This window comes from Lepus europaeus, chromosome 2 (assembly GCF_033115175.1).
Source record: "Lepus europaeus isolate LE1 chromosome 2, mLepTim1.pri, whole genome shotgun sequence".
NCBI classification, from domain to species: Eukaryota; Metazoa; Chordata; class Mammalia; order Lagomorpha; family Leporidae; genus Lepus; species Lepus europaeus.
Window position 1 is genome coordinate 71307571 of NC_084828.1, and position 14883 is coordinate 71322453.

The 14883-nt window shown below is 40.7% G+C and overlaps 1 protein-coding gene across 1 annotated transcript in view; it reads right to left on the bottom strand.

The window, feature by feature from the left end:
• Window positions 1–13583, bottom strand: part of ZBTB20 (zinc finger and BTB domain containing 20) — an 891896-nt gene extending 878313 nt beyond the window's left edge. Inside the window, exon 1 of the transcript XR_009867653.1 lies at window positions 13519–13583. The gene's annotated coding sequence lies outside the window, so the exon portion shown is untranslated. The remainder of the gene's footprint in view (window positions 1–13518) is intronic.
• Window positions 13584–14883: the final 1300 nt, after the last annotated feature.

The window sequence follows — 14883 nt, forward strand, 5'->3', positions numbered from 1 at the left end:
TAATTATTCCAAAGAATCAATTTCCCTGAAAGTATATTTTTTTAATACAGTACATAAAAATGACAGTAGGTTATCTTCAGATTCTTTGATGCAGATTCTTAAGTACATATACTACAGCCATTAATCACTTTAAGTAAACTTTAATGCAACCCAAGTTTTAGTTATTTCAGTATATATAACATTTTGGTTTAAAAAATTCAAATCAATTTGTTGTGATTTAAGTTAGTACAAAGACAAATTATAATTCTGCCCAATCAGGCAGATTTTCCAATTTCTACTAGCAAATCTTACAAGCAGGAAAAAGCATGCTAGCTATTATGCAGAAACTAAATGTGTGTCCTTTTTATGGCTGACATAACTTTACCGTCTATGTTCATCATAGCTCAATTACATTTTTTGTTTTCCAGGATTGCCAAATATATATTAACACAAAAGTGTTTAACTGGACTATACAATAAGTAACTGAGATAATGTGGCAAAGTAAGCTAAACTATTTTTAACTGTGTTAAGTTTTATGACTATTCATTTTCACAGATTAGAAAGCTCATATAAAATGTTCAAAACTTCAATGGCAATCAATGAAGTGCAAAAAGTACTGTGGTTTGTTTTTCTTTCCTATAGGATGAGAATCATATAGGATATGAAATTTGGGGTTCATTCTTGAATCAGAAGGTAATGTAATTCTGTGTAATCTTCAATGCAGACTTGCTTTATCATTGATGAGTGATATCTGACATATTTCTCTTCTGAATCATGGTAAATATCAATTTTATGGGAACTACTGCCATGATAGCATACCATTAAATATCTAAAAGAATAACAAATAATTAACATGCGTAAGAATGCTTGGGTTTTGGGAAAGTACAAAGAAAGCTTGTAATAGGTTATAACAATTTTAACAATGCTAAATTTGAACCATAGTTAATAGAAAATAATGACATGTATAGCCTGGAAAGAAAGAATTAAAGTAATCTTTTTTGGGGCCAGTGTTGTGGCACAGCAGGTAAAGCCACCACCTACAGTGCCAGCATCCTATATGGGCGCTGGTTCAAGTCCTGGCTGCTCCACTTCCGATCCAGCTCTCTGCCATTGCCTGGAAAAGAAGCAGCAGATGGCCCAAATCCTTGGGACCCTACACCCATGTGGGGAACCTGGAAGAAGCTCCTGACTCCTGGCTTCAGATCAACCCAGCGCTAGCCATTGTGGCCATTTGGGGAGTAAACCAACAAATGGAAGATCTCTCTGTCTCTCCCTCTCTCTTTAACTCTCTTTCAAATAAATAAATCTTTTAAAAAAAAAATCTTTCTTGAGTAGATACAAAAAAGCCTGACCAACAAACATTTATTGAATCCCTCTTCTGTGTCAGGTACTGTGCTAAGCACCAAGACAATTAAGATGAATAAAGCATGGTACCTGCAATGCTTTGAATATGATTTGTTTCCTAAACTCATTCAGGAGTTTAATCTTCAGTTTTATGTTAATGGTATTAAGAAGGTAGAAATTTATTCTATTGTGTTTAGAGGTGGGGACTTCAGGAAGCGATTGAGTGAGATTGGGTCATTAAGGCAGAGACCATAATAGAATCCTAGAGGTTAAGGAGGAGAGACACACAGGCTTCTGCCAATGTGTGAGCATTAAGGTAGAGGGAATTGCCAGAGCCGAACCATGCACCTACAGAACTATGAGCCAAAATAAACACCACTTCTTTATAAGTTAGTCTACCCCCAGTATTTTGTAATAGTAATAAAAAACAACTAATATAGGACTTGTTCTTAAGGAACTACAGCTCCATGTAGTATAATTCTAAATGTTACCTTTCCTGAGTGATAAATCTCAAATGACTTGAGCTATAAGTTAAACTGTCTAAAACACCAACTTGCATCAAATTCATTTCTATATCAGATGCACCAATTTTTGCATAATAAACTTGTCAGCACAAAAATAATGGAACCATAGGTATATACAACACAAAAACACACACAAAAAAATACAACAACCATTCTTTTTGGCTATCACATACTCTAGTTCAGTCTATAATAAATATTGAGAGTGAAATGTAGAAAATCTGAATCAGTAGGCTAATCCTCCGCCTTGCGGCGCCGGCACACCGGGTTCTAGTCCGGGTTGGGGCACCGATCCTGTCCCGGTTGCCCCTCTTCCAGGCCAGCTCTCTGCTGTGGCCAGGGAGTGCAGTGGAGGATGGCCCAAGTGCTTGGGCCCTGCACCCCATGGGAGACCAGGAGAAGCACCTGGCTCCTGCCATCAGATCGGCGCGGTGCACCAGCCGCAGCACGCCAGCCGTGGTGGCCATCGGAGGGTGAACCAACAGCAAAGGAAGACCTTTCTGCCTGTCTCTCTCTCTCACTGTCCACTCTGCCTGTCAAAAAAAAAAAAAAAAAGAAAGAAAGAAAGAAAATCTGAACCAGAAGGGTCTGAAATTGTTCATTTTTTGCCATACTGCTTTTCAGCAATAATCACCCTCTTTAACATAGAACCCCTTTTTAGATCAAGAAACATTATTAAAAGCATGAATTTTTAAAGTTATTTCTGAAGGTCAGATATATAAAGGATAGTGAGACACCACACAGTTGGTAAGAAGAGAGGTACCACAGGATACCAAAAAAATAAGAATTAACCTAGAGAGGAGAGGTGCCATGCATGAACTGAAAATACTGGCATTTTTCTAACATCACAATGCCTTTTGTTCAATGATGTGTTCATGTGAACCACACAAAATGGCCATTACACTTAATTTCCTAATGGACTAAAATTAAGAGTCTGAAGAAAATATCAAAGATACTGTCATAGGGAAAAGTTAAAGCCATGTAAGTATGGTATAATACTTTCACTACTCTTTGATTCCATTCAGACAATATTACTCATAGGTAATACAGCTCAACAATAACTATTATCACATAAAAGCTTCTAAAATCTTTAGAACCTTGTAGGAAAAGGATATTTGGATATATATGTACATATGGTACACATTTTGGTTTGAAGTCACTTAAATTATTAGAAATAAAAAAATTCACTTTAAATACTACCTATTTCTTTCATTCACTGATGCTCACTATCTTAAATATCCTAAATCCAAACACATGTACACGGATTTTACCTGAGCTGATCATACAATGCTTACTCTGACAGAAATACATTCATATTATGAAATAAAATTAGACTATCCTTTCTGTAGAGTGACACCTTAAACAGAAGTTAAAGTTACATAAGAGAAATCAAGACTACATTCCAGTTTAAGCCAAGTATAGCCTGACTTAAATCTCCATAAATGCAGGCCAGCACTGTGACATAGCAAGTAAAGCCATTGCCTGTATACTGGCATCACATAAAGACACTGGTTCAATTCCCAGCTGCTCCACTTATCCAGCTCCCTGCTAATGTGCCTGGTAAAGCAGTGGAAGATGGCCCAACATTTTAGGTCCTTGCACCCATGTGGAAGACCTGGAAGTAGCTCTTAGCTCCAAGCTTCGAAGCCCTAGCTCCAGCCATTGCGGCCTCTAGGGAAGTGAACCAGCATATGAAAGACCTCTCTCTTTCTCTGCCTCTGTAACTCTGCCTTTCAAATAAATTAATTAATTAAAAAAAAAAAAACCTCCATAAATGTGGAAAGAAGATCAAAAGCTAAACTACAAAATGAATAAAACTTAAGGTAAAAATTATTTCATCCCTCATATTTAGTAAATCCTAAAGAAAACTAACAGTTATTTTCTTGTACTTCAAAAGTAGGTAGAAAACAGCAACTTAATGTTGTAAATACCTCCAGAAAAAGTAGTTTCAGAAATGGGTGGCATATATGAGGTACTCAATAAATGGTTTACCACACAGGTTATTATACTAAATTGCATTCCTTTGTAATGTACCTAAACTTACTATCTAAGTTAATAGACTTAGTAAATAGGGGGGCCAGCATTGGGGCATAGCGGGTAAAGCTGCCACCTGCAATGCCAGCATCTCATGTGGGTGCCAGTTTGAGTCCTGGCTGCTCCTCTTCTGATCAGCTCTCTGTTAGTGGCTGGGAAAGCAGCAGAAGATGGCCCAAGTGCTTGGGCCTCTGTACCCACATGGGAGACCCAAAGGAAGCTCCTGGCTCCTGTCTTCAGATCAGTGCAGTTCCAGCCGTTGCAGCCATCTGGGGAGTGAACCATGAAATGGAGGATCTCTCTCTGCCTCGGCCTCTCTGTAACTCTCTGCCTTTCAAATAAATAACATAAATCTTTTTTAAAAAATAGCAAATAGTACCAGAAGCATTTCAGATTTCAGGGTCTTTCTAACTTGCAATTTTAGTGTATATAAACAACAGGACAACTGGAAGACAAGACCCAATTCAAAACATAAAACTCATGTACATTTCATATAAAGATTACAAACAGGGATTGAAGGTAATTTTATACAATCATTCTAGTGTGCTGTGTTTTGACTGTGACCTGTCACATGAAGTCAGGTGTGGAATTTTCTACTTGCAGCATCATACCAACATTCAAAAAGATAGATTTTATAGCATTTCACACTTTCGGATTAGGTATGATCAACCTGTATTGATGATCACAGTTTTGTGCCAGTCTTTGTATCGTAAAAACTAAGTGCCAAATTTAAGCTAGTTATTGGTTTTTGAAACAAACATTATGGCTACAAACAACAAACATAAGGAGCTTTCAAAGTCAGTACATTCTTCCAGTTTTGATATATTCTGTTCTACCTCACCCTATTTCTGTATGCTCTTGGTTTCTTGGTCTGGTTGGATTTAGTTTTCCTCTTTGACTTCCAGCTTCTCAGTATTCCCAGTATTTAACACTTGTTTTGAACTGCTCTAACTCATGATTTCCACAACCTGTGTTAACATGTTATCCAGCTTCACTGTTATTCACGGAACCAAGCCAGGCAGCAGCTGCTGGGCACATTCACTGAAAATCTTTAGACAAATTCCCTCTCAGCAGCTGGAATTCTGACTGTCCATACAGGAGTTAAAATTTCATTCTCTACCATAGCAACTGTTCCTCCCACTTACAACTCTTTCACCTTGTGCACTTCTCTAGAACCTTCTCAAAATCTACTATGCTTTTCCTCAAATAAAACTACCAGCGCTAATCTGGGAAAGCACTGAGTGAAAACAGTCCAAGAATGAAGGCTCTGGAGCAGGGGGAAGGGGACTGGCGAATGGTGATTAAGGGCTTTGGGTAACTAGAGAAGGACTTGAGTCTGAATTTCCATCTGTTAGGGACTAGCTGTGAGACTTTGAACAAGAGACTTACCCTTTCTGAGCCTTAGCTTATCTTTAAAATTAAAAATAATACAGGTATTAATAGGCCTGTGGAATTAACTGAAAAAAATTGCAGCTATAACCAGTGCCTGGTACAGAGTCAATTCTGAAGATATAGGTTACCAATGCCATTATTTTTCCTTAATATTATTGCTTAGCATAATTCTGCTTGTGTTTTTGACATCAATGTCTTTAGAAAAGCCTAAAGTAATTCCTTAATATATGTGCTGGATTTCGGTTAACCTTAAAATTAGTTTCTCTTAAACACACTTAGAGCATTTTTCCCATGGTTTGCATGCACTAAAACACACATATCTTTTGTGTCCAATAGGTGATCTAAATTTTTCTTGTAACTTCTATTAAATAGCTAGACATTCAGTAGGTTAGACTAGTTAGCATTGGCAAGTATATTGGTCAATTTACTGTATGTACTCTCTAAAAGAGGTGGGGAATGTCCAGCCCATGGGCCATAAAAGATCAACAAAATCATTTGGTCTGGCACTGCCAAGGCAACCCCAGGCATTACTCGTAATTCAATAAATCTATAGCAGACTAATTTTTAAATTGTGTGGACTACATGATGTTATAAATATTCAAATGCCCCTTGGCAGAAAAAAGTTTCCCCACCCCTGTAAGGTGTTTTATAAAATTGTTGTATAATCAGTACCTGGAACATCTGGAGCTGGGAAGGTTTAAGCTTTCTGCACTTTGCTGCTTCCATTTGTGAACAGGTAGTATTTGAAAACTTTGAGCCCCCAAATTATTCATACTAGCAAATGCAATGTGAATCAATGAAAAGAGCAAAATTTTAAATGAAAATTTTAAGGCTATCACTTAATGAAGATCAAATAAGTACACACAAATTATGTGCAGTTGTTTGTTTCAATATGAGACAGGGAAGTCTAAGTCTTTTCCAACACAAATGTTTTCTACTCTTCTACATCAAAATTGTCAAATTTCTTCACCTACCTTATCATCCCTCTTAAAGTGATCTGTCTCTGGATGGGTACAATGCAGGTTTAAAAATCAACTGCAGTAGTGGATGAATATCCCTCATCTGAAATGCTTGGGAAATTCTTCGATTTTGGAACTTTGTATATATATAATAAAGTACTGTGGTAATGGGATCCACATCTAAATACAGATTTATTTATACTTTAATTCTACTTCATACATAGCCTGAAGATATTATTATGCAATATGTTTAATAATTTTGCACATGAAACAACATTTCATAGTGGGGAATATGCCATTTGTAGCATCGTCACTATTCATAAAGGTCTAGATTTAGGGATGTTCAACCTATATTTAAAAATTACCAATTTCATAAGAACTTTGTGAAGACGATTATTGACTACTCAGAGTATATTCATGTGTGGCTCAGAGAACAGAAGCATAAAAACAAAGTTTATCTTTTTTCTTTGAAGAAACATATCTATTTATCTCTATATTGTAGAATTAGAAAATTATTGAGAGATAATTCATTCTGTTAGTATCTACCTCCATAGTTAAACAGCTATGCTGAATGAAATGCAACAAATCAGGCTCATAAATTCTATTTCCACTACAAATTCCTGAGTTAGAAGCAAATAATCTATCTATACTTTTTAATGGAGTCCTAAACATCACTTCCAGTTAATAGTACCTGAAGATAAAACAAGGGTTCAAATGTATAAGTTCATATTCTGATATAATTAGAAAAGGGACCCTGGGCCAGCGCTGCGGCTCAATAGGCTAATCCTCTGCCTGCAGCGCTGGCACCCCGGGTTCTAGTCCCGGTTGGGGCGCCGGATTCTATGCGGTGCTTGGGCCCTGCACCCGCATGGGATTCCAGGAGAAGCACCTGGCTCCTGGCTCCAGATCAGTGCGATGCACCGGCCTCAGTGCACTGGCCACGGCAGCCATTGGAGGGTGAACCAACGGCAAAAGGAAGACCTTTCTCTCTCTCTCTCTCTCTCTCACTGTCCACTCTGCCTGTCAAAATAAAGAAAGAAAGAAAGAAAAAGAAAAAGAAAAGGGACCCTGAAGATGAAGAGCTAAAGTGACAATCCACTCATTTTATGTGACATGTCCAAGATCATACAAGTAGTTCAAGGAAGGGCCAGACATAGAACAACCTCTACTAACCCTATACCCAAAATTGCTGACCATGTATAATAAAGTGAAAAAGCCAAATTTAATAAATGAAGAAATGAAAAGGCAGATTGTGTCTCAGAAACCTTTGACTTTAGTGATTTCTACTTACTTGATTTTATATTCCTAGAAGAGTAATTTTAAAATACCATAAAATTAATAAGAACTGATTAGAAGTAATGAAAACTACAAAGAAATTTTGTTTTCCCTTAAATAAAAACCATGGAAAAAGCCATTATTTTTATGTTCAAAGGAAGCCAGAAATTTATTGAGGGTAAGGAAGAGGGAGAAGGAGGGGAGGAGGTAAAGGAAGAAGGAAAGAGAAAGAAACAGTGAGTGAGTGTGTATATGTGTGTGTGTGATGGTGGTGGTTGTTTTTGTTTTATAAATTGTTCCAGGTTCTTCTAGTTTCCTTTTGCAATGGTAACCTGTGTTTCAAAAATGAAGATAAACATAAAATGAATTTCTGATAATTTATAAACCACTTAAATATTAACAGCAGTAATAGATATTGAGAATTTCAAAACTAGAAATCCAAATCTTTTTGATATTGTGCTGAATTAAAGAACACCTTTTTAAAAAGTCAAAAGTAGTTGCAAAAAGTTTAAATCAGTACCCCCCACTCTCCAAACTGTGTGCTTTTCCTGAAGTGCATATTCATCAGCTGACAGTAAAGACAGGCTGGCTGCTTTGTTTGACTATAGTTCTGTTTACCTCATACTGTCAAGAAGGGATTTTGACACTCGCAGTATTAATATTGCTATTTTTATTGATATAATTAGCACTGCTATAAATAATTCCCTGGCCTGCTATATATCTAAGTATATCACTATAATCAGCAATGTAGGTTTATTTTCTCTTATATGAAGCTTTGCAAATAGACTACTGGCCCAAAAAACAAAAGTGACCTCATGATGTAAAAATTAATGAAGGAAAAAAAATGCCCTGTCAATAGACTACTGTTTTGTGTATGACTTCACTAAACAAACTAGTTTATATTTGTTTGAAACTAAAGTTTCTCACCAATCTGCTGTTTCAATTTCACATCACACCATATTGTACCTAAAACAGGCAATCTGGATTCCTGTTGCTACTTTTTTTTTTTTCCCCCAAACAGCTCAGGAATGGATTTGAAATACAAGGCTTGACTATATAAAGCAAAAGAATCAAGACACCCCCAAATTCAGAACGAGTGGGTAAAAATAAGTGTGCTTGAAACCATTTGTACAACTCTTGTGGGGGAGAAGGGGTTTCACTTGTGAGTTTTAGATCATTACATGAAAAAAAAAATCAAAACATTTTTTATCTTGCCTGTAGAGAAATCAGCTGTGACAATAACCTTACCTAGACCTTGAATCATGTGTTCACAAAACAAAGTGGGGTGACTGACCCAGTGCATATTCAACACAGAGCATGAAGACCAAAACAAAATGACAATACAATTCAAAACAAGTTTGTGGAAATTTTAGACTAGTATATTAAAACCTTTCTTTGTCTCTATCACTTAACAGATGGTTAGCCCTCACATAGCCTAGTTTCTCTGGCAAAGAAATGACTGTGTCTAGCCAATAACACCCCAAATTTTGACTTAAAAATCATTGTACACATGCTTAGACTTACCTTACAAAAATGAATATTAATAGAATTAGTCTTGCTTATTTTGTTGCAAAAAAATTGGCAGATGTGAACATTTTATATTTTGGCCTATGAACACCTTTTAGGAACTGAACTTTCTTATTTGTATCCAGGGCTCTATGAACTCTGTACTCTAGCTTTTATTCACTTCACGGGCTGCTTAGTGATCACGCTTTAAAAATTTCCAAAAGCAAGGGAGGTAATGGGGGAAAAGCCGCTATAATCCAAAAGTTGTACTTTGGAAATTTATATTTATTAAATAAAAGTTTAAAAAAAAGAAAAATAAGTAAAATAAAAAAACTTTCCAAAACAACAGTTTAGTCCCAAAGTATTACAAGATTTACAAAGATTTAATTAGCATGTATTTATATGTTACATATAGGAAAGTTTCAGTAACCAACAAAATGGGCTAAACAGAATTGCCTAGGAACTTTGAATGCCTTCCATGTTGAGGACCACAGGGGAGAACTGGGATTACTTTTCCAGGAGCGAAATATATCTTTATTCAAAAACTGTTTGCACCCACACAAACACACATTGATCAGCCATGCTTACCAAAAACAGGAAAGGTTCATGGTTTTTAACAATCTATTAACCATTCTTCCACTTTGCTCTTTATAAAAACAAAATTCAGCTGAAACAATACATTCCATTAGTTATAAAGTTTCTGTTTCCTCCTAAATCTTACTATTTATAGCTTTCAGACGCTGGCAAGTCTGTATACAAATAGCCACAGGCAATCAGAAAGTGCTCTAAAGAACATTAAAGTGCACCCTTTCTGGAAGATGTTGATTAAGCTGCAAATTAACATAAAGAGAGACCTAAAACAGGTAATAGAGATGCAAGCCCAACACAGCAGAGGACTGGAGGAAAGACTCCCCTGAAGCCTGAAACTTGTATTTGACTAACAATAGTGACAGAAAAAGTGAGAGTCAAAACTTATTTGAAAATTATGAACTAGGTTTTAAAAGGTATGACACCCACTACTTGAAGCCACAAATTCAGTATGAAACCATACACTCATTTAACCAGGCATGAAGCTTCCTTCCATGGGAAACCTGGGATTTTTACACCTACAGACTAAATGATTAGATTTAAAGTCATGCTAAAATTTTCTCTAATGTTCCTCTTGCATTACAAATGGTCTATTAAATCACAGACGTGCCAATCAAATTCTTCTGGAGTTTGAAAAATAGGTTTAAATAACAAAGCATTTTTTGGAGACCTCTCTTTCTATAAATTAATTACAATAAATTTTCTTCTCTTGATAAAACCACAACTGGAAAAGATTTAGACACGTGATTTTTCAGATACATTCCTAAAACAAATCCTATCTAAAATGTAACAGATATTCTAGCTTTTGTTTTTATGACAGTTTGCTAACTTAAAGCCAATGGTACATTGGGATTTTACAGTAAATTTCAAGACACAAGATTTTAATATAAAGCAACATTTTATTTATTTCCAAACAAGCTTAAAATTATGAAAAAATAAAACCCTTATTGTCAAAAGCTTACTGAAATAGAGAATATTTCATGACAATCGAAAAAGGTACAAATAAATAAGCTAAGTCTTCTTTTATCCTCATTAGAAATCAGTAAACACCTTCCTTCTCCTCAAACCTCTATAAACTTTTTCAAATTGTAGTTCCTAAAACAAGAAAGCAGTGAGGTTTTAAAGTTTTATACAGAAATTTCTTCTCCAGTCTGAGGTACACAAAGTACACGTGACTTCACAGTGTAAGCTCCATATGGGCAGGCAGTTTTCTCTAGAATCGTGCTCAGAACAATTTGATGAATTTAACCAACTATTTCAGAAAAGTATGATTATTTCAAAGAAAAAAGCAGAGCCATTAAACTCTACTTCTGTATTCCCAATGTTTTACAGCATTCTCCTTGCCACTTATTCTGAAGACACTGGGATAATTGGAAATTCATTTATAAATTATGGATCTTTTATAGGAAGTCTGATGTGGCTTTTATTCCTCTTCTAGAATGACCTAATTATTTATTCTACCCTGCTTTCTAGGAAGTCCAATTTGCCTACAAAGTCTCCTAAAGACTTTTCCTAATGTGACAGATAGTTCAGTGAAAGTGGTCTTTTCTTTAGATTTTCTTCCCATACCAAAAATTGTTCTTGTTAATGTGATAGCCAGAGGATATTATGGATATCTGTGGGTCTCAGCAATCTCCTAACCTAACTACTTGGAAACTGGCACCACAGCCTCTGATAACTCTGAATGCTCAGCCCTCCACCAACTGTAACACTCACATAAAAGTTTCTCTTTCCTCAGTATTCCACTTAATTTCATACTTTCAGTATATACATATAAACCATATCTGCATTTTTCTGGTGCAGTAATAGTGATCGTAAAATACTGGCTTAAATGAGTAAGCATAAAGACTTCTTTCTGTAAATCAGTTAACATCTGACGATTTTTAGTCTTTAAGTTTCTTTAGGCTGTTAAAATCAGAACCTTGTCACAAAAGGACGTACTGCTTTGGATACCAGTAGCCAGTAAGCTTGCCACCTTATCTTCATGTGCAGAAGGCCTGTATTTCATTGGTCTGCAAGATCTGAAATCACAAAACCAAAACCATCCAACTGCCCAACTCACTGAGCAGCTAATCTATTTCTAGGAAACTCACTTTCTGCCTTCTCACATTCCCTTTGCACCGCATGGTTCAAGCCTAAGGACCTCAAAAATTGAGCTCAATGGGAATGACAACCCCAATCTTGGAAATGAAACCTTGAATGCTGAACTCATCAGCACTTCCTCAAGGACAAGCCCCAAAGCTTCCTGCGAGAAGACTATTCAAGATGGCACCACACCGGGCTATCACGCAGCACTGTAAGTGCATCAACTCCGATACAGTCTGATTAAGAATGACAAAAAGCAAAGACATGAAAATCAATGTCACATTTTTTCTCCTCCTAGAAATACAGATATGCCTGGCTGTTAAGCAAAAATACAAATCTTGACTGATGTGGGGCGGGGGCTGAGTACCTATTTCCACAAAACAGCAAAGCATACTTGAGATTAGGAGCAGGAACAGGAATTAAGCAAACCATGTATAAATTTAAGTTGGTAATGACTGATCATCGCGTCAATTTAGTGTTTCTAGCAACAGAATTTATTTACAAAATGGCAACTGTGTTTTAAAACTTTCAATGGCAACAAGTTCCAGCAATGACCTCGGAAGAGTTAGCTTGAAACCATGAGGTGAAGGAACTCTCCGTCCCCAAGAACTGCATCTGATGAAATTTAAACATGGCCATGAAGTGAGCAAATCCAACAACATTTTGGTATTTTTAACGGCTACAAAGCAGTGAAGCCAATTTTCACATGCGTACAAAGGTAACGTTTTCAACTTAGCTTAGGCCAGTACCGAATCTGAGGACAGTACCACAGCCACAGGCTTCCAAATTACTTTCTCTCATTCAGATTTTCACGAGAGCTGTCATCCTGCTACTGACCTCATTCAACCCGGTTCGGAGTAAGAGATCAGCGGATTACGCGCTAGGTGGTAGAGCTGTACGCCATATTGTGTTTTTCGCTAATGTTGATAGTTTGTGCGTGTGCCTAGCATATGTTTGTGCAAGTGTGTTTATCAATAGAACTTTCAGAAAATCCCTGCCGCCTGCCTCTGCGGCACCCTTCACACACGATCACAGCTTCGAGGACGGGGCGGGGGGACCGGAACGCCACACACAGGAATGCATTCAACAAGGTGGGAGCCGGCGTCTGTTTTTAAACTTTTCCAAAACCTTCCAACCGCTTCAGCTCAGGTTGCCAAAAAGCGAGAACACGTCTCCATGTTTCCAAAGTGGCCCAAAGGAGGAGAGAGAGAAGGCAAGGCGCGTTCTTCCCTTCCCTAGCCCCCTGCTCTCTAGTCGTGGGAGCGAAGCAGGCGGGGCCGGGGGCTCCGCGTCGGGAGAGGCGTCCAGCGGCGCTGGGGCCCGGACACCTCCCGCCCCCCACTTCTCTGAAGACGCTCCAGAGACCGCGAGAGCCACGGCGAGCGGGGGAGGGCGGGCGGGCGGAAGACAAGCGGGCGCCTCTAGCCGCTGCTGAGCCCCGGCCAGTCCCCCTCAGCTCCTCTTCTGGGAAGCAGCGGCTCCGGGCGCGGGGAGTAGAGAAGCCGGCGGCAGAAGACACGTTTCCAGCTGCGGGACGCCCCGCCCGCTCCCGGCCCCCGGAGACCCTCCCCGCCGGGTCGGGCGAGGCCGCCGCCGGGCGCGAGGAGGGGCGCCCGGGGGAGGGGGCGCGCGCGGGGCGGGGCTCGGGGCGCGCGCGCTCGGCCGGCCGGCGGCTCGGGGGCTCGCCGCTCTGGAACTCGCTCCCCCAGCCCCACCCCAGCGCCCTCCCTCCCCGTCCCGCCGCCCCCCACTCCGAGCGCCTCGCAGACGCCTCGTCCCCCTCGGCACGCACACACCCTGCCCGCCCCACAACAAATTAGAGTTTTTGGCGTTACCTCCTCGCGCTCTTTAATCTTCTTTCCTCAACTCCTAAACTTCCCCCCGCCCCTACTTCTTCGGCAGAAAGCCCACATTGGGCGCCTCACGCCGAGAACCCTCCGTCTGTCCCCGCTATTGGGTTGCTCTCACGCCAGTCTTGGCGCCAGCGGGCCAATAAGAATGGGACGCCCCTCGTGAGGTTGCCGCCCATAAACAAAATGCACTCTTCCTCCTCCCCTCCCCAGTCTCCGTCCCCGCCCCCGGCCGGCCCTTCTCGCGTGTCTACCACCTTCGATTGGGCTAGCAGAGGCCCAATCCGCTACCTCAAACACCCATTGGGGCGCAGAAACTTCGCTCAGAGCATCGTTAGCCGGCGATTGGCCAACCGTCCGCCCACTCTCCCACCCCGCCGCCTCTTCGCCCAGTCTGGAGAGGTCAGTCGTATCTCGTCGTTCAGTGACTCGCGAGGTGGGAAACCATTGGTAGAGAGCGCCCGTCTGGCCGGAGTGGAGTGAACGGTGATTGGCTGACACAGGCACCATCATGTTAGGTTGTTGACTCCTCCGCTCCGCCCCTCGATTTCCTCCACGCCCCCGCCCCCTCCCGACTGCTTTTACTTTCTACGCATTTCTATTTCCTCCTTTATTTATTTATTTGTGATAAACTTAAATGACCCGGCGATGGAGGCGGGACTCGAGGAGAGGCCGGAGGATGACGAGTGGCGGCTCAGGGCCAATTGCCGAGGGGGCTGCGGGCTGAGGGGCAGCGGCGGCGGCCAGTGAGAGGCAGGTGTCTGGAGCTCGGCCTATGGAGCCGGGATGCCCCGGCGGAGGCGGCGGTTACCCGCTGTCTGGCGCGGCGAGCCGAGGCGGGGCGCGCGGCGGCCGGGGAGGCGTGGTGTCGCTGTCGCAGACGGCGGAGGCTGCGGGGATGGGAGCCGGAGCCCGGGCGCGGGGAGGGGGGCGGCCGATGGGGTCTGGCCTGGCGGCGGCGCGCGAGAGCACCTCGGGTCAGGCCTGGACCCTGCGGGCCGGGTCACCAGAGGCTGCCGGGGCGGCTCCGGGGCTCGAGGAGGGAATTTGCGCGTCCCGCAGGCTCAGGAAAATACTGTGTAAAAGCCGTGTGGGGTGCGCTGCCCTTAATATAAATGAGGATTTATTGTCCTACGGAAAAAGCGGATTATGTTTCGTATTACTAAACGCCTGAAGTACCAGCGACCCAACCGGAGCTCACGAAATTCAGTATCCTGGGAGCTGGAAGGAACAAATAAAACAACACAGAAAATTAAATGCGGTGCAGATGCTTCAGTAAAACCATCCTCATCCATTTGTCACTCAGCATAGCGCTCCCCAGAGCCAAATTCTTACCAAACATTGGACCAG